We start from the raw sequence: 14,886 nt of genomic DNA, 5'->3' as shown, positions 1-14,886 counted from the left end.
CAATACCCAGTCTCTGCACTGCAATTACTGTACAAGAACACAATTATCAGCCATTGTGCTGTGGCCTTTGTCTAACTAATACCATTAAGTTGTAGCTGATAGTAAAAAATGTATAAACTGTGCTCATTTGAATCTCGAAAAACTCAGCAGGTCTGGCAGCATCGGCGGAGAAGAGCACAGTTGACGTTTCGAGTCCTCATGACCCTTCAACAGGACTAAGTAAAAATAGGAAAGGGGTGAAATATAAGCTGGTTTAAGGGGGGGGTGGTTGTTGGGACAAGAAGCCAGTAATAGGTGGAGATAACCAAAAGATGTCACAGACAAAAGGACAAAGAGGTGTTGTAGGTGGTGATATTATCTAAAGGAATGTGTTAATTAAGAGTAGAGAGCAGGACAAACAAGGTACAGATAGCTCTAGTGGGGGTGGGGTGAAGGAATACTAAAAAGGCTAAAAGGTAGAGATAAACAATGGGTGGAAATACATTTAAAAATAATGGAAATAGGTGAGAAAAGAAAAATCTATATAAATTATTGGAAAAAAAAGGAGGGGGAAGAAACAGAAAGGGGGTGGGGATGGAGGAGAGAGTTCATGATCTAAAATTGTTGAACTCAATATTCAGTCCAGAAGGCTGTAAAGTGCCTAGTCAGAAGATGAGGTGCTGTTCCTCCAGTTTGCGTTGAGCTTCACTGGAACAATGCAGGAAGCCAAGGACGGACATGTGGGCATGAGAGCAGGGTGGAGTGTTGAAATGGCAAGCGACAGGGAGGTCTGGATAATGCTTGCGGACAGACCGAAGGTGTTCTGCAAAGTAGTCACCCAGTCTGTGTTTGGTCTCTCCAATGTAGAGGAAACCGCATTGGGAGCAACGAATGCAGTAGACTAAGTTGAGGGAAGTGCAAGTGAAATGCTGCTTCACTTGAAAGGAGCGTTTGGGCCCTTGGATGGTGAGAAGAGAGGAAGTGAAGGGGCAGGTGTTGCATCTTCTGCGGTTGCATGGGAAGGTGCCGTGGGAGGGGGTTGAGGAGTAGGGGGTGATGGAGGAGTGGACCAGGGTGTCACGGAGGGAATGATCCCTACGGAATGCTGCCGGGGGGGTGAAGGGAAGATGTGTTTGGTGGTGGCATCATGCTGGAGTTGGCGGAAATGGCGGAGGATGATCCTTTGAATGCGGAGGCTAGTGGGGTGATAAGTGAGGGCAAGGGGGACCCTATCATGTTTCTGGGAGGGAGGAGAAGGCACGAGGGCGGATGCGCGGGAGATGGGCCGGACACGGTTGAGGGCCCTGTCAACCACCGTGGGAGGAAAACCTCGGTTAAGGAAGAAGGAGGACATGTCAGAGGAACTGTTTTTGAAAGTGGCATCATCAGAACAGATGCGACGGAGGCGAAGGAACTGAGAGAATGGGATGGAGTCCTTACAGGAAGTGGGCTGTGAGGAGCTGTAGTCGAGGTAGCTGTGGGAGTCGGTAGGCTTGTAATGGATATTGGTGGACAGTCTATCACCAGAAGTTGAGACAGAGAGGTCAAGGAAGGGAAGGGAAGTGTCAGAGATGGACCATGTGAAAATTATGGAGGGGTGGAGATTGGAAGCAAAATTAATAAAATTTTTCCAGGTCCCAACGAGGGCATGAAGCAGCACCGAAATAATCATCGATGTACTGGAGAAAGAGTTGTGGGAAGAGGCCAGAGTAGGACTGGAACAAGGAATGTTTCACATACCCCATAAAGAGACAGGCATTAACATTCGCGCCACACAAATGCAAGGCAATGATCATTTCCAACAATAGAGAGTCTAACCATCTCCCCTTGACAGTCAGTGGCATTACCATCACTGAATCCCCCAATATTAACATCCTGGGGTTTACCATTGACCAGAAACTGAACTCGGTCAGCTATGTAAATATTATGGCCACAAAAGCATGTCAGAGACTGAGAATTCTGCAGTGAGTAACTCACTTCCTGACTCCCCAAAGCCTGTCCACCATCTCCAAGCCACAAGTCAGGAATGTGATGGAATACTCTCCACTTGCCTGATGAGTGCAGCTCCAACAATATTCAAGCTCGATGCCATTGTTACAAAATAGAGATCGTTTAAGTAAGTTATATTGGTACTTATAGGTGTTAGGGATGAGTTTTAGCTTTAAAGTTTAAATTTGATTTGTTTTTCCATATCTGTATATTAAGAAAGGTCAAATTGAGTTTTAATTTTACTTCAAAAAGATGCTTGCATTTCTAATAAGATTTTACAACTTAAGAAGGTTAAGGGTAGAAGAATTGGGCTGTTGCCTAGTGACAGGGGCCCAGAGAGGCAGGTTCCTTTCACACACACACACAAAAAAGCTAGGAACAGCAGTTTGCTTTGGAAGCTGTTGGAGTTCAGAAGGTTTTGAAGATAGCTGTCAGGCAGGAGCATCCTAGAAGTGGCAGATAGCCACCTTGAAGCTAAAATTAGTTGAAAGTAGCTGCTAGGAGAAACTGGACCAAAGAGGACAGATAGCCAGCTCCAAGCTAAAGAAATACCCTGAAGTCCAGGGGAATGGAACTGGTGAAAGTCCTAAGAAGGCCTTCTAGTCAAAGGAAGGACAGGAACCTGGAAAAGACCCTGTTAATGAAGTTAAGAGTGAGGGGTAGACAGAAAGCCTCCAAGCTTCAGATTTAAAGAGACAAAAGCTGCAGAAAGCAGATTTAAAGCAAGAACAGCTTGCAAGAGGCAAGAAGGTCCAAAGAGACAGCTGAAGGTCAGTAACACCTTTGCTATGGCCATATGAAGCAGTGGTGCTCTTGATGGCTGAGTTAGTGAGAAAGAGTGCGTGGAAGACAGCTTGAATGCATGTGGTAACCAAGGGCAGAACAACATTGGAAGGAGAGTTCAAAACTCTGGAGGTGAACACCTACGGAAGGCGCCTGAGAGAAAGCATTGGTTTGGGAGAAGATTCCAGGGCGAGTTCTTGAAGAGTGGAGATTGGAAACCCTCATGTGAAAGACAGAGTGCAATGAGATTGGTTGGCTCATGGTGTGACAAGCATCTGGGGGATAGTTGAGGAGAGATCCATAGCATTTGGTTGACTTGGCATCTGTCACGGTTTTAGAGTGTGATGTGCCTGACCACAGGGTGCCTATGGTACAGTCCGCACTTACTGTGGACATTAGAGTATAAGATAGTTTTTGGTAACTTGTGTTATCCTTACAAATCTGTATATATCTGAAAAGATAGAGTTGTAGGTGATCGAGTATTGTAATATAGTTAATCTTTTCCTGTTTAATAAGTGTTTTATTCTTTTGTTAAAAGTTAATCAGCTGACTCCTGTGACTCTGTTCAGTAGCTACTCTTCATGTATCTAAACAAACAAATAAAAGTTAGGATCTATCAAGCTGGGTTCCACTCTGGGATCAGGCTTGTCCAGGGGTAACCTCAGCTGAGATCATAACAACCATCCAAGACAAAGCAGTTCGTTTGATCACTACCCCATCCACCACCTTAAACATTCACTCCCTCCACCACCAGTGCACAGTGGCAGCAGTATATACTATGTACATGATGCACTGCAGCAGCTCTCCAAGCCTCCTTTTACAGCAGCTTTCAAGCCTGCAACTTCTACCACCAAAATAGATAAGGGCAGCAGATGCATGGGAACCTACAATCCCCCACTAAGTCACACAGCATCCCTACTTGGAAATATATCGCTGGGTCAGGTTCCTGGAAATCCCTTCTTAACAGCACTGTGGTTATACCTACACCACATGGTTTGCAGCAGTTCAAGAAGGCAGCTCACCACCTTCTCAAGGGTAAATGGGTATTGGCGATAAATGCTGTCCTTGCCAGCAATGCACACATTCTAAGGACAAATAAAATAACAGGTCGGCCAGCGTACCAAGCATTTCAATGTGCATGCCCATCAATCCTTTTCTATACACTCCATCAATGTTCTCATCTGAGTCCTCTGTAAAAGAACATGTGTGTGACCTCATCATTCAGAGAGCTGGCACACATGCTATCCTTTCCCTTGCCCTGGTTCCAGCCCCCTCCTGCCCAGTGATTCATCACACGCAGATCCCACCTTGATGCCATCCTCTACTGTTCACACACTGCCAGTGTCTGAGCTGGTGGCTGTGAGTGTCAGACCGAGTGGCAGTGTTTCTTCTTCATCGTTCTTTTTTTCCTCTCACATGTTTGCCTCCCACACCCACTGTCTGGCCTGGCAGCAGTTTTTGGGTGTCTAAGAGCATAAAGGCACATGGATAGGCTCAGGGTGAGGGAAGTGGGGGAAAGCAAGAAGTTACATAATTTGCAGCTTGTAAATCATAACAGATTTTGGGATGAGGGAGAAGTGGGATGTGAGAAGGAGGATTAGGCATTACCCTTTGTGGTTTCAGCTCCACTACTGGCCATGGCCCCAGTTGCTTCTTGGCCACACCAATAATTTCCAGCACTGTCTCCTCAATGGGGAGAATATGTAGCTGTGCCTACCCCCCATTAGTTAGATGCTGTTGCCTCTGATTATAGGACACCTTGTCCTGCAAGAGAGAGGGAAGCATATCAGTGAATGTGGTGCAATGCATTTGGGTGATGTGGTTACCGAGGTTGAATAGCTGGCTATGTGTGCAGATATAAGTGTGCTTTCGCAGTAGTGCTAAATGTGTGAGGGTGAGGTTGAGCTATGAATATGAAGTATGAGTTTTGACTGAAAGAGATTGTCGGTAGGTGAGTGAAGGTTGTGTGCTGCATGGAGCAGTGTGTGACACCAGGGACTGGATTTTCAACGAGTCAGGAAGACTCTGTGGACCTTTAAAAATGGTGGGTGGGACCTAGATGTGGAAGTCCTACCACCACCTCCGACAGATCCAACTTTTACCGGTAGGGGAATGGGGTTGGGGTATGATTCACAAAGGGGGGAAAACTGAACTCAGCAGGGCCATTTGAACTCAGTGCTGAATTCATACAGACCTTATTGTGGCCGTTGCAAGGACCTTTACCCGCAGTATGGATGTCACAAATTGATGGAGAAGACTTAAACATTCTTGACAGGCAGATAAGGTCTGTATAATTGTCATAACCTGAAGTTTTTTAAATCCCCAACTCTTTAAACTTAAACCAAAAAGCAGGCTTAAGATGCAACTGGAAGTTTTAAAAAACCCTCTACTGGACTTCTTTAATTGACAGGTCATTTGCTGTAGGTTAGAGAAAAAAACTGTAGCATCTGTTCATGCAGTTTCAATAGAGTTCATTGTTGACATTTCCCCAAAGGCTATTAATATACCATTACGAATGCTTGGCTAAATTTCAAACACTACAATTATCTCAGCAGTGGATTATGAATTTGCAATTTGATTGACAGTTTGAAGAGGCTATTAAAGGATTATCTGTTTTTGATGCGGGGTCTGAATATAAGTTTGTTTTATAAAAGATTAACCACTTGAGATTCAAAGCTTTAAATGGGTTCTATGAATGGGATTTTTTTTATTATCAAGTGTATAGGAGTGAGAGCAGTATTAGATTGTTAGAAGTTTAGTTTTTCATCTCCACATGGCTCCTGAGGTATGCCCAAGGTGGATACTGGGTGAATGGCTATGGAGATGGCATGGAGAGTAATGAAGGGCCTTGTGGGGGTGGGGGGGAGGCAGTTGGCGGTGGTAGGTCAGGACATGAGTTGGCATGGAGGTTATGAGGGGGCATGGTGGGATTGGTGGTTGCATGAAGGGATGTGAGGGGTGATGGCTAGAAGACCTAACAGCAGATGAGAAAACTGGAACAAAGCTCCAGAAAACTGAGGTATGCCTTCTAACCAGCCCACCCCTGTGGCCACTATGTTCTGCTTCCAGGGTCAGTGGGCCTGACTCCCATCCTGCAACATTCCCCTGGAGCAAACGTCATGTGATTTGGTGTTCTGTTTTACCAAGGTGGGTCTGGTGAGTCCAAAAATTCGCTGATTTGAAGTACCCACCTTGATAACCAAAATCTGGCCCTAATAATTCTTTTGAAAGGAAATGGCACATGAAAATGCATTCATTGACTTTAATCACTCATGTGAGGTCATTAAAATTCCTCACGGCTAGTGCGCTGGCATCGACCTCAACTGCTGAGGCACTTCCAGTGCCTCCTGGCCCCCTGAGAGAAGAGGACCTCTCTCCTCTTGTGTATGACCTGCATCAAGGCTTCCAGTTCTGCATTGCAGAGCCTCAGGATATGCTCTGTGGCATGATGTGCCATTTTTCAAGGTTTTTCTTGCTCATCATCTTTTTGCTGCAGCCAAAATGCATGCATTAAGAGGTGCAAGGTGGTTTGAGTAGGTGCAGGCTCATTTTAAATGGTGCTGGTTCTGCATGAACTTGGGCCGCCTGCTGAGGTGTGCAGCCACTCAGCAGTGTGTTCAGCACTGGGTTGTATCATTATAACTGTGCAGGGAGCACAAAGTTTGTGCACTGCCCTCGTTACTTTGGGGGCCATCGCATTTTTCCCCCAATACTTTTGCTGTAGTGTTTGTGTGGAGAAGTTAGGGGAGGCATAATGGAAAACCTGTTAGGCCAACTAATAGGATATTAAATAATGGAATGTTGATATGTTAACGATGTGGATGATGGTTTCATAAATTACAGGGATAAGGTAGGAAATTAAATGGGTGATGTTTCAGTGTAAATACTAATGGTGTTAAAAGAAAGGACTTGTGTCTTTCATAACCTTGAGACATACCAAATGCTTCACTTAAGTATTTTTGAAGTGTACTCACTTTAGATATATAAAAATGCATAACTAAACGAAACTCAATCCCATCACTTACTGTTCTAATACTCACTCAATGATTGATTGACAACACATTTGGGATTATCACTGGACTAGTATAATATCACTTGGCTAGTAATTCAGAGGCCCAGGCTAATGCTCTGGGGATATGGGTTCAAATCCTACCAAGCAGCAAGTGTTACACTTGATGTTGCAACAGAGCGATGGATTTTTTTTTACATAGGGCAGAAATTTTCCGTCAGACAGCTGGGGGTGGGGCCCGCTCGCTGCCGCGAAAATGACGTGGGATGACATTGGGAGGGAACCCCCGACATCATCCCGCCCCATTTAAATATTCAGGAAGGTGGGCGGACAGCGCAATCAGCTGTCCACCCGCCGACCTGTCAATGGCCAATTGAGGCCATTGACAGGATAATTAAGCCAATTAAAGGCCCTGCCCGTCCAACCATAAGGCTGGTGGGCAGGCCAGGAGCTCCAGCGGGCTTCTGAAAAAACAAGAAACCTCATCCACTGGCGGGATGAGGTTTCATGTCTGTTTTAAAAAAGTTTAACAAAGTTTTTGTGATATTTATTAACATGTCCCATCTCGTGTGACATTGTCACATGAGGGGGACATGTTAATAATTTTTTAATTATTCTATTTTTGACGTTTGAAACACTGGCAGTGATCTCCCTGAGGCAGCACTTAGTCTCAGGGAGATGTGTGCTCTTCCAGGCGCATGTGCGAAAGAGCGCACTTTGACAGTTGGGGAATCCCTCCCCCCCCGCACAGGAAGCACATAGCGCTTCCCATCGGTTGGCCCACTGGGCGGGCCTTAATTGGCCTGCCCACTTAAAATGGCGGCGGGGCCCGTTTCGGCGGTGACGATCGGCTGCCCGCCCGCCGCCAAGCCGGTGGGGCCCGCCCGCCCATCAAGGGCAAAATTCTGCCCATGGAATCTGTGGACTGTGTTTTAATGAAAAGTGATGCATCCAGTGATCATTTAATAACTAAATAGAGACATGAACACATATCTTCTAACTTCAGGACAAGAGAGCTAACCACTGAACCATAACTAACACTAGTCAGGCTCACAGATCTATATTATATCCAGTATTTTTTTAAAAAATATAACTCGATTAAATTCAAGCTTTAATATGATGTTAATTTTAAAAAGTGCATTTACATCAGATCCTCAGTCAATGATACTTGTGGAGAAGGAAACTTTGAAGCAACACAAGGAATAGTGTTGATATTAATGCTGAACTATGGCACTTTGTAATTACAGACAAAGCCACAACTTGGTATGATCCAAAGCCATGCAGTCCAATGGTCTTGAGGAGCCTGGCCTACTCTGCAACAGAGTCAGCTCTTTTTGACATTGAAAAATTGTGATAAAAGAAAAGCCATGAATGCTGAAAATCTGATATAATTGAAAATTCTGGAAGTGGGTAAAGGCCAGTCAACATCTAAGAGCAAACCTAGGCTAGTATTTCATTGTTCAGCAGAATGTGTGTTGCAGTACTTTAGGTGGTTCAGGTGTAGCCTTGCCCATTCTAATACTGAGACGGCACACTAAAATAAAGGGGCTGATTAATGCAATGTCGTGACCTTTATTTTGTTTTCAGAAGGTGGCTGATGTTGGCAAGATCACATGTATTACCCATCGCTGGGAGTCTATGTACAACATTTTCACAAGATTCATTAAGAGCTTAGTAGCTACTTAAATGAGGAGATGCTGTACTTAAGAATTTTTGACAAGATTGCATAGGAAGGATTTGAATATGATTAATGTCAAAGCGCTGCTTTTTAAATTAAAACAAGTTCATAATTGTTTAAAACACATCTTACAGCCAGATATTGGAGCTACTAGACTCATCTCCAATGCTCCTAGCAAACATTTGGAACATATGGGGTTGGTACTTTCCTTTGGCATTCAGGCTTACATGAATCAAGTTTCAAGGGGGAGGTGCAGTAGCAGGCTTGATTGGCAGCTTTACTAGCCAATCCATGGACAGAGGGAGGATGAAGCCTCCAACTTCCTGTAGGACAGAAAATAAAAGTCTCACATGTTAGGGGACCTGTTCCAAGAGGGACTGGAATAGGTAGGCTATGACCTGTACTGGGAATGAAAATACATCTAGTTTTGCAGCAAAGTGCTGACCAAAATGAAAGAAAAACAAATGCAAATACTTTAGCCCACACATGTGGGATGTAGATTTGCATGTTACATGAAGCAGTATTGATGCTAAAGATGTCTGGAAATGCTACCATGCACAAGTATTCTACAAGTAACCAAGTTCTTAAATTGACATTGACTTTGGCTCACTTAAGCGTTCATCAGTTTTGTCAGCTGGAATCGACAAAAATGCACATGAACACATATGAATTAGACAGTGTTCTTCACCTAACAAGGGAGATTGAATTATTATAAAAGCAAAATACTGCGGATGCTGGAAATCTGAAACAAAAACAAAAATAGCTGGAAAAACTCAGCAGGTCTGACAGCATCTGCGGAGAGGAATACAGTTAACGTTTCAAGTCTGCATGACTCTTCATTAGAACTAAGGAAATATTGAAAAGAGGTGAAATATAAGCTGGTTGAGGGGGTTGGGACAGGTAGAGCTGGATAGAGGGCCAGTGATAGATGGAGGCAAAGAAGAGATTGGCAAAGATGTCATAGATAAAAGGACAAAGGGGTGTTGACGGTGGTGATATTAGCTAAGGAATGTGCTAATGGTGACATTAAGGGTAGAAAGCAGGACGAGCAAGTGACAGATAGCCCTAGTGGGAGTGGGGTGGGGGGAAGGGATCGAAATAGGCTAAAAGGTGGAGATAAAACAATGGATGGAAATAAATTTAAAAATAATGGAAATAGGTGGGAAAAGAAAAATATATTTAAAAAATTATAAATTATTGGAAAAAGGGGGATCGGAAAAGGGGTGGGGATGGAGGAGAGAGTTCATGATCTAAAATTGTTGAACTCAATATTCAGTCTGGAAGGCTGTAAAGTACCTAGTCGGAAGATGAGGTGCTGTTCCTCCAGTTTGTGTTGAGCTTCACTGGAACATTGCAGCAGGCCAAGGACGGACATGTGGGCATGAGAGCAGGGTGGAGTGTTGAAATGGCAAGCGACAGGGAGGTCTGGGTCATGCTTGCGGACAGACCAAAGGTGTTCTGCAAAGTGGTCACAGAGTCTGCGTTTGGTCTCTCCAATGGAGACCGCATTGAATTATTATGCTTGTCTTATGTTATCATATAAGCAGATATTGAGCAAATACAAGAGACTACAGGTTGCAGAATTTGCTCACTTAGGTGGTAAATGACACTAAACTAAAGAAAGTATCTAAGCCTGCCATTTGTAACTAGGGGCATGCCCTAATTTGTTGGAAGGGACACTTTAGGGGAAAACTGGAAATAAAATTAAAAATCCTGATATGTTGTCCTTCCCCTTAATAACCCTTTCTTTGTGGCGCACATTTCTGCAGGCTTCTGGTGACCAATACTTCATTGGGATTTTGCATCCCACCAACTGCAACAAAAATTAATAACTTCCACAGGCAGCAAATCATTGATTTCTGATGTCCGCTGTTCCAGCTATATGGCTGTCACTGGCTTTGTGTTGTGAGCACCGTCATATTATGCCAATGAGCTGCACTTGTCAGACAATCTCAGCTGATTTAAATGCAGACTTGGCTAGCAATTTGGGAGCAGTAGCCTCAACATAGCTTTATAGTGTCAGCGTTGTGTAAACCAGGAATACAACAGTTGCTGGAGCTTAGCAATCTGTATGAATTCGAAGCATTCTCTACAGAATGCCAGTGGCAAGGTTTGTCATGTTGTTTCTCTTGTCCATCGGATGCACACAAGACAGTGCCATCAGTACATCTAGCTGTAAGATGTGTTTTAAACAATTATGAACTTGTTTTAATTCAAAAAGCAGGGGTCTGAAATTAATCATATTCAAATCATTTCTATGAAACCTTGTCAAAAATTCTGAAGTTTGGCTGCATGACATAGGATCAATTATCACTTGTTGAGCAAGAGTTGTGGAGCCGGGCACTGGGTTATTCGAAGTCTTCTGTCTGATCGCCCTAATGTGCAATAACCCTAAGTGCTTGAACAAACATAAAATCTAATATAATATGAAACAAAAACAGAAAATGCTAGAACAACTCAGCAGGCCTGACAGCATCTGTGGAGAGAGAAACGGGAGTTGACGTTTCAAGTCCGTGTCACTCTGAGTGCCACAAAGGATGCCCACTCTTCACAACACGGCCATACAGTACCATGCCAACTTGGTACGCACCCTTGCCAAGCACAGAAGACCTTTAAACTGTTTGCAGTACTGGATCCAGGAGTGATGCACTATGTCATGCCTGCTGACCTGGGCTGCAGAGAAGTAGAAATGTGATGAAATTTATACTGTTTAAGTTGGGGGGGCTAGTTGGAGCAGGTGAAGCTGGTTAGAAGGCCAGTGATAGGTGGGGACAAAGGAGAGATTGACAAAGATGTCATGAGCAAAAGGTCAAAGGGATTGTTAATGGCAGTGGTAAGGGCTAAACAAGGTGCTGATAGCGGCATTAAGGTAAGAAAGCAGAATGTGATAATAGCAGGGCAAGCACTCTGAAAAGAACAACATGAACAAGTAACAGGTGGCCCTTGTGGGGGTGGAGTGGGGGGAGGGGGCGGTGGTGGGGAAAAAAAGTGGGGTTGAAAATGGGCCAAGAAAGGAAGGATAAAAAAGGGGGATAAACCAATGAATAAATGAATGATAATAAAAATGAATAAAAATAAAAATAAATGGATAAAAAATAAAAATGAATTTTGAAAAAAAGGGTAAAAAAGGGGTGTAGATAGAGGACAGAGTTAATGGTCTGAAGTTGTTGAACTCAATGGTAAGTCCAGAAGGCTGTAAAGTGTCTAATCAGAAGATGAGGTGCTGTTCCTCCAGTTTGCATTGGGCTTCACTGGCACATTGCAGCAGGCCAAGGACAGACATGTGGGCAAGAGAGCAGGATGGTGTGTTGAAATGGCAAGCAACAGAAAGGTCTGGGTCATGCTTGCGGACTGACCAAAGGTGTTTTGCAAAGTGGTCACTCAGTCTGCGTTTGGTCTCTCCAATGTAGAGGAGATCGCATTGGGAGCAGCGAATGCAGTAGACCAAACTGAAGGAGATGCAAGTGAAGCACTACTTCACCTGAAATGAGTATTTGGGCCCTTAGACGAGGGAGGAGGTAAAGGGGTGGGTGTTGCACCTTCTGCAATTGCGTGGGAAGGGGATGAAGAGTTGGGGGTGATGGAGGAGTGGACCAGGTTGTCCTGGAGGGAACGGTCCCTGCGGAATGCTGACAGAGGGACATATGTGTTTAGTGGTGGCATCATGCTGGAGTTGGCGGAAATGGTGGAGTATGACCCTTTGAATGCGGAGGCTGGTGGGGTAAAAAGTGAGGACAAGGGGGACGCCATCATGGTTCCGGGAGGGAGGGTAAGGTGTGAGGGCAGAGACACGGGAGATGGGTCGGACATGATTGAGGGCCCTGTCAACCACAGTGGGTGGGAAACCTCAGCTAAAGAGGAAGGAAGGCATGTCAGAAGCACCGTTCTGGAAAATGGTCTCATCGGGACAGATGTAACAGAACATATCTAATATAATATGTTCAGGTAGAATAGTTGAATGTAGAGTAAATTTATGATTGGCCACTTTCTGCATGGGACCTTGCCTGTCAGAAAGACATAGGTCCCCCTTAATTTTTTGATTAATCAATATTAGTGAATGTGAGACTTTATGATGTACTGGTTTATGTCATATTTGGAATACTTTGTCAGTTTTGGTGACTGTGTATCAAAAGGTTACAATAGGTGGGTGCAGAAAGACAAAAACACTGACCCCAAGTTTAAAGGCAAGATGATGAGAAGAACAGGATCTCATCAAAATATAGAAATTATCGAGTATAATAGATATTAAGGATAAGGCAAATGTATGATTTTACTTCAAAGTATAACAGGAGGTACAACCTGAGGACATCAAGATAATGTAGTGAAAAATAAATTTAGAACGCATAGCACAAAAAAAATTCTCAACTCAGAGTGACAAATGTTTGAAATAACGTACCAATTAAAGTAATAAAGGCAAAATTTTGAGGGTTACTTGCTTACAAATACAATTAGATACCAAAACACAGTTGTTAATGTCCTGTAATTCTGAATTTCAGTGGACCCGATGGTGTTTCTCGTGCCTGACTCTTCTGTTCTTGTGTACATGTCCTTTTACATGATCTGCAACCACTACAGTTAACATTGGGAAGCATCTGCAATTGCATCCTGCGGTACCCTGATCTATGTGCCGTCAACAGGTGGAATTTGCACTTATGTTGCTGACTATGCAAAGGAGCATTTTTGGGACTATGTTGTTTCAAAACTGTCCATGGTTTGATTGATAGGTCTGGTTTAAATACATTAAGAATTTAAATAGTTTAAAATATTAAAGGCACCAAGGGGTGCATTAGTACAAAGGAACTAAATTTAGCCCCATGTCTTTCAGTTCTTATCATCAACATCAGTTTAATATTTGAGAATTCTGATTATGTGATGTGATGTACATCAATTAAACAAGTACCACATAGTGGGTTAACGGGAAATAGGGTTATATTAGCTTAAAATATTACATTTAGCTGACACAGGGAGAAACAGCTAGGTTCAGAGATAAATCAACTTAACAGCATTTGCATTTGCCCATGTTTAGTAGAAATAGTTGGATTTTATATGCATATCTGTTCTTTGGTCCTTTTGCATAAAAACTCCACTAATTCTGAAAAGAAACCTAAGCCCTTGAAACCTTTTTGATTTATTTGTGCTGTGAATGTAAAACGGTTTTCTGTTTACAAATATGCTGACCCGATGGTTGCTCTGAAATCTAAAGTGTGCTCCGTGCACTTGAATAACAGCAGCAGAGACATTGTTGAAGCATCAGGACTAACGGCTGCTTTATTGGAATCCTGTGATGTCAGGTTTGCCATTGACCAACTCTAAATTTAGAGGCCCATCAGCTAAAAGGATTTTAAAAAAAGTAGTATCATGCTTGGGGTAATGCTTTCAAGTTCCAACAGATGTAATTAGGACTAATTTTATAAATGTATGCTTATTATTCTAGCAATAATGGTCTTGTTCTGTGAGGCCTTGACGGTCATGGGGATTGGTGCCTGGCCCTCAGTAAGGAATTGTTATAATATGTTCTGGCCATGTGACAGATTAATTTTGGTATGGAAAACATCAAGTACCACAAAGTATAGCCAAAATCTATCATCATTGTTTGAAGGATAACATGGAGTTTGTAGCATAGATTAACTATGATGTTAAATTTAATTTGATAAAAGTAATCAAATCATAATTGCATGATTGGGAATCTCAAATTTAGCTGGATGATTTGCAACATTTGAACTCACACATGCTCGTGTTTGTTACTTTCCTCTTCTATTTGATGTAAACTTACCAATCATACAACAAGAATTGGTAAAACAATAATCCGGGTTCTTTATTTGAAGGTAATGTTCACTGGGGAAATATGAGGCACATCTGACCTCAGCTGCTGCTGCTGTAGACTGAGTTCAGAGTCATGGGATTAATACTGTGTTGAGGTGAGTAATGACTGACAGTAATTTAAAGGTACACGTACATCATCACAACAGTGCCCTATGATTTTGGCACTGAAAAAAAAGTGCCTGGCCAAAATTTTATGTTGAATGAGTGGGCGCAAGGCCGACCCGAAATTACGTGAAATAGCGCGAGAAGATGCCGGGCATGTGTCCCGCCATCTTCATGCTCATGTGCAACATTACGATTAGCGGGCATGCATGGGAGTCAGAAGCGTACCTGCTGACAATTGAACGGTCAATTAAGCCCATTAAAAACCCAATTGATCCTATTTTTACGTTGCCTGTGCAATTCAGCACTCGTTGCACAGGCAACACGGGCAGGCAACCAATCCATTTTCTGTTATTTCTCATCCAAGGGCAGGATAAAAGGGGACCAAAGCATTGGCTGTGCGAGTTATTAGGAGTTCAGGTAAGAGTTTGGTGCTGCTTTAGCACTGAGAGTTTATACCTTTTCTTGTGATTTCTGCTGAAGTATTTGCTTTGTTAGCTTTGTTTTGAGCACTCCTTTGTTT

At 43.2% G+C, this 14,886-nt stretch overlaps 1 long non-coding RNA gene across 1 annotated transcript in view; it reads right to left on the bottom strand.

Annotated features, from left to right (window-relative positions):
- The window catches only part of LOC144681391 (uncharacterized), a 71,450-nt gene extending 60,303 nt beyond the window's left edge, over positions 1 to 11,147 (bottom strand). The window contains exon 1 of the long non-coding RNA XR_013576777.1: positions 11,029 to 11,147. This is a non-coding gene — a long non-coding RNA (uncharacterized LOC144681391). The remainder of the gene's footprint in view (positions 1 to 11,028) is intronic.
- Positions 11,148 to 14,886: the final 3,739 nt, after the last annotated feature.

This window comes from Cetorhinus maximus, chromosome 6 (genome assembly GCF_964194155.1).
Source record: "Cetorhinus maximus chromosome 6, sCetMax3.hap1.1, whole genome shotgun sequence".
NCBI lineage: Eukaryota > Metazoa > Chordata > Chondrichthyes > Lamniformes > Cetorhinidae > Cetorhinus > Cetorhinus maximus.
The sequence above is the reverse complement of the archived record's forward strand: the minus strand, read 5'-3'. Positions and strand labels throughout refer to the sequence as shown.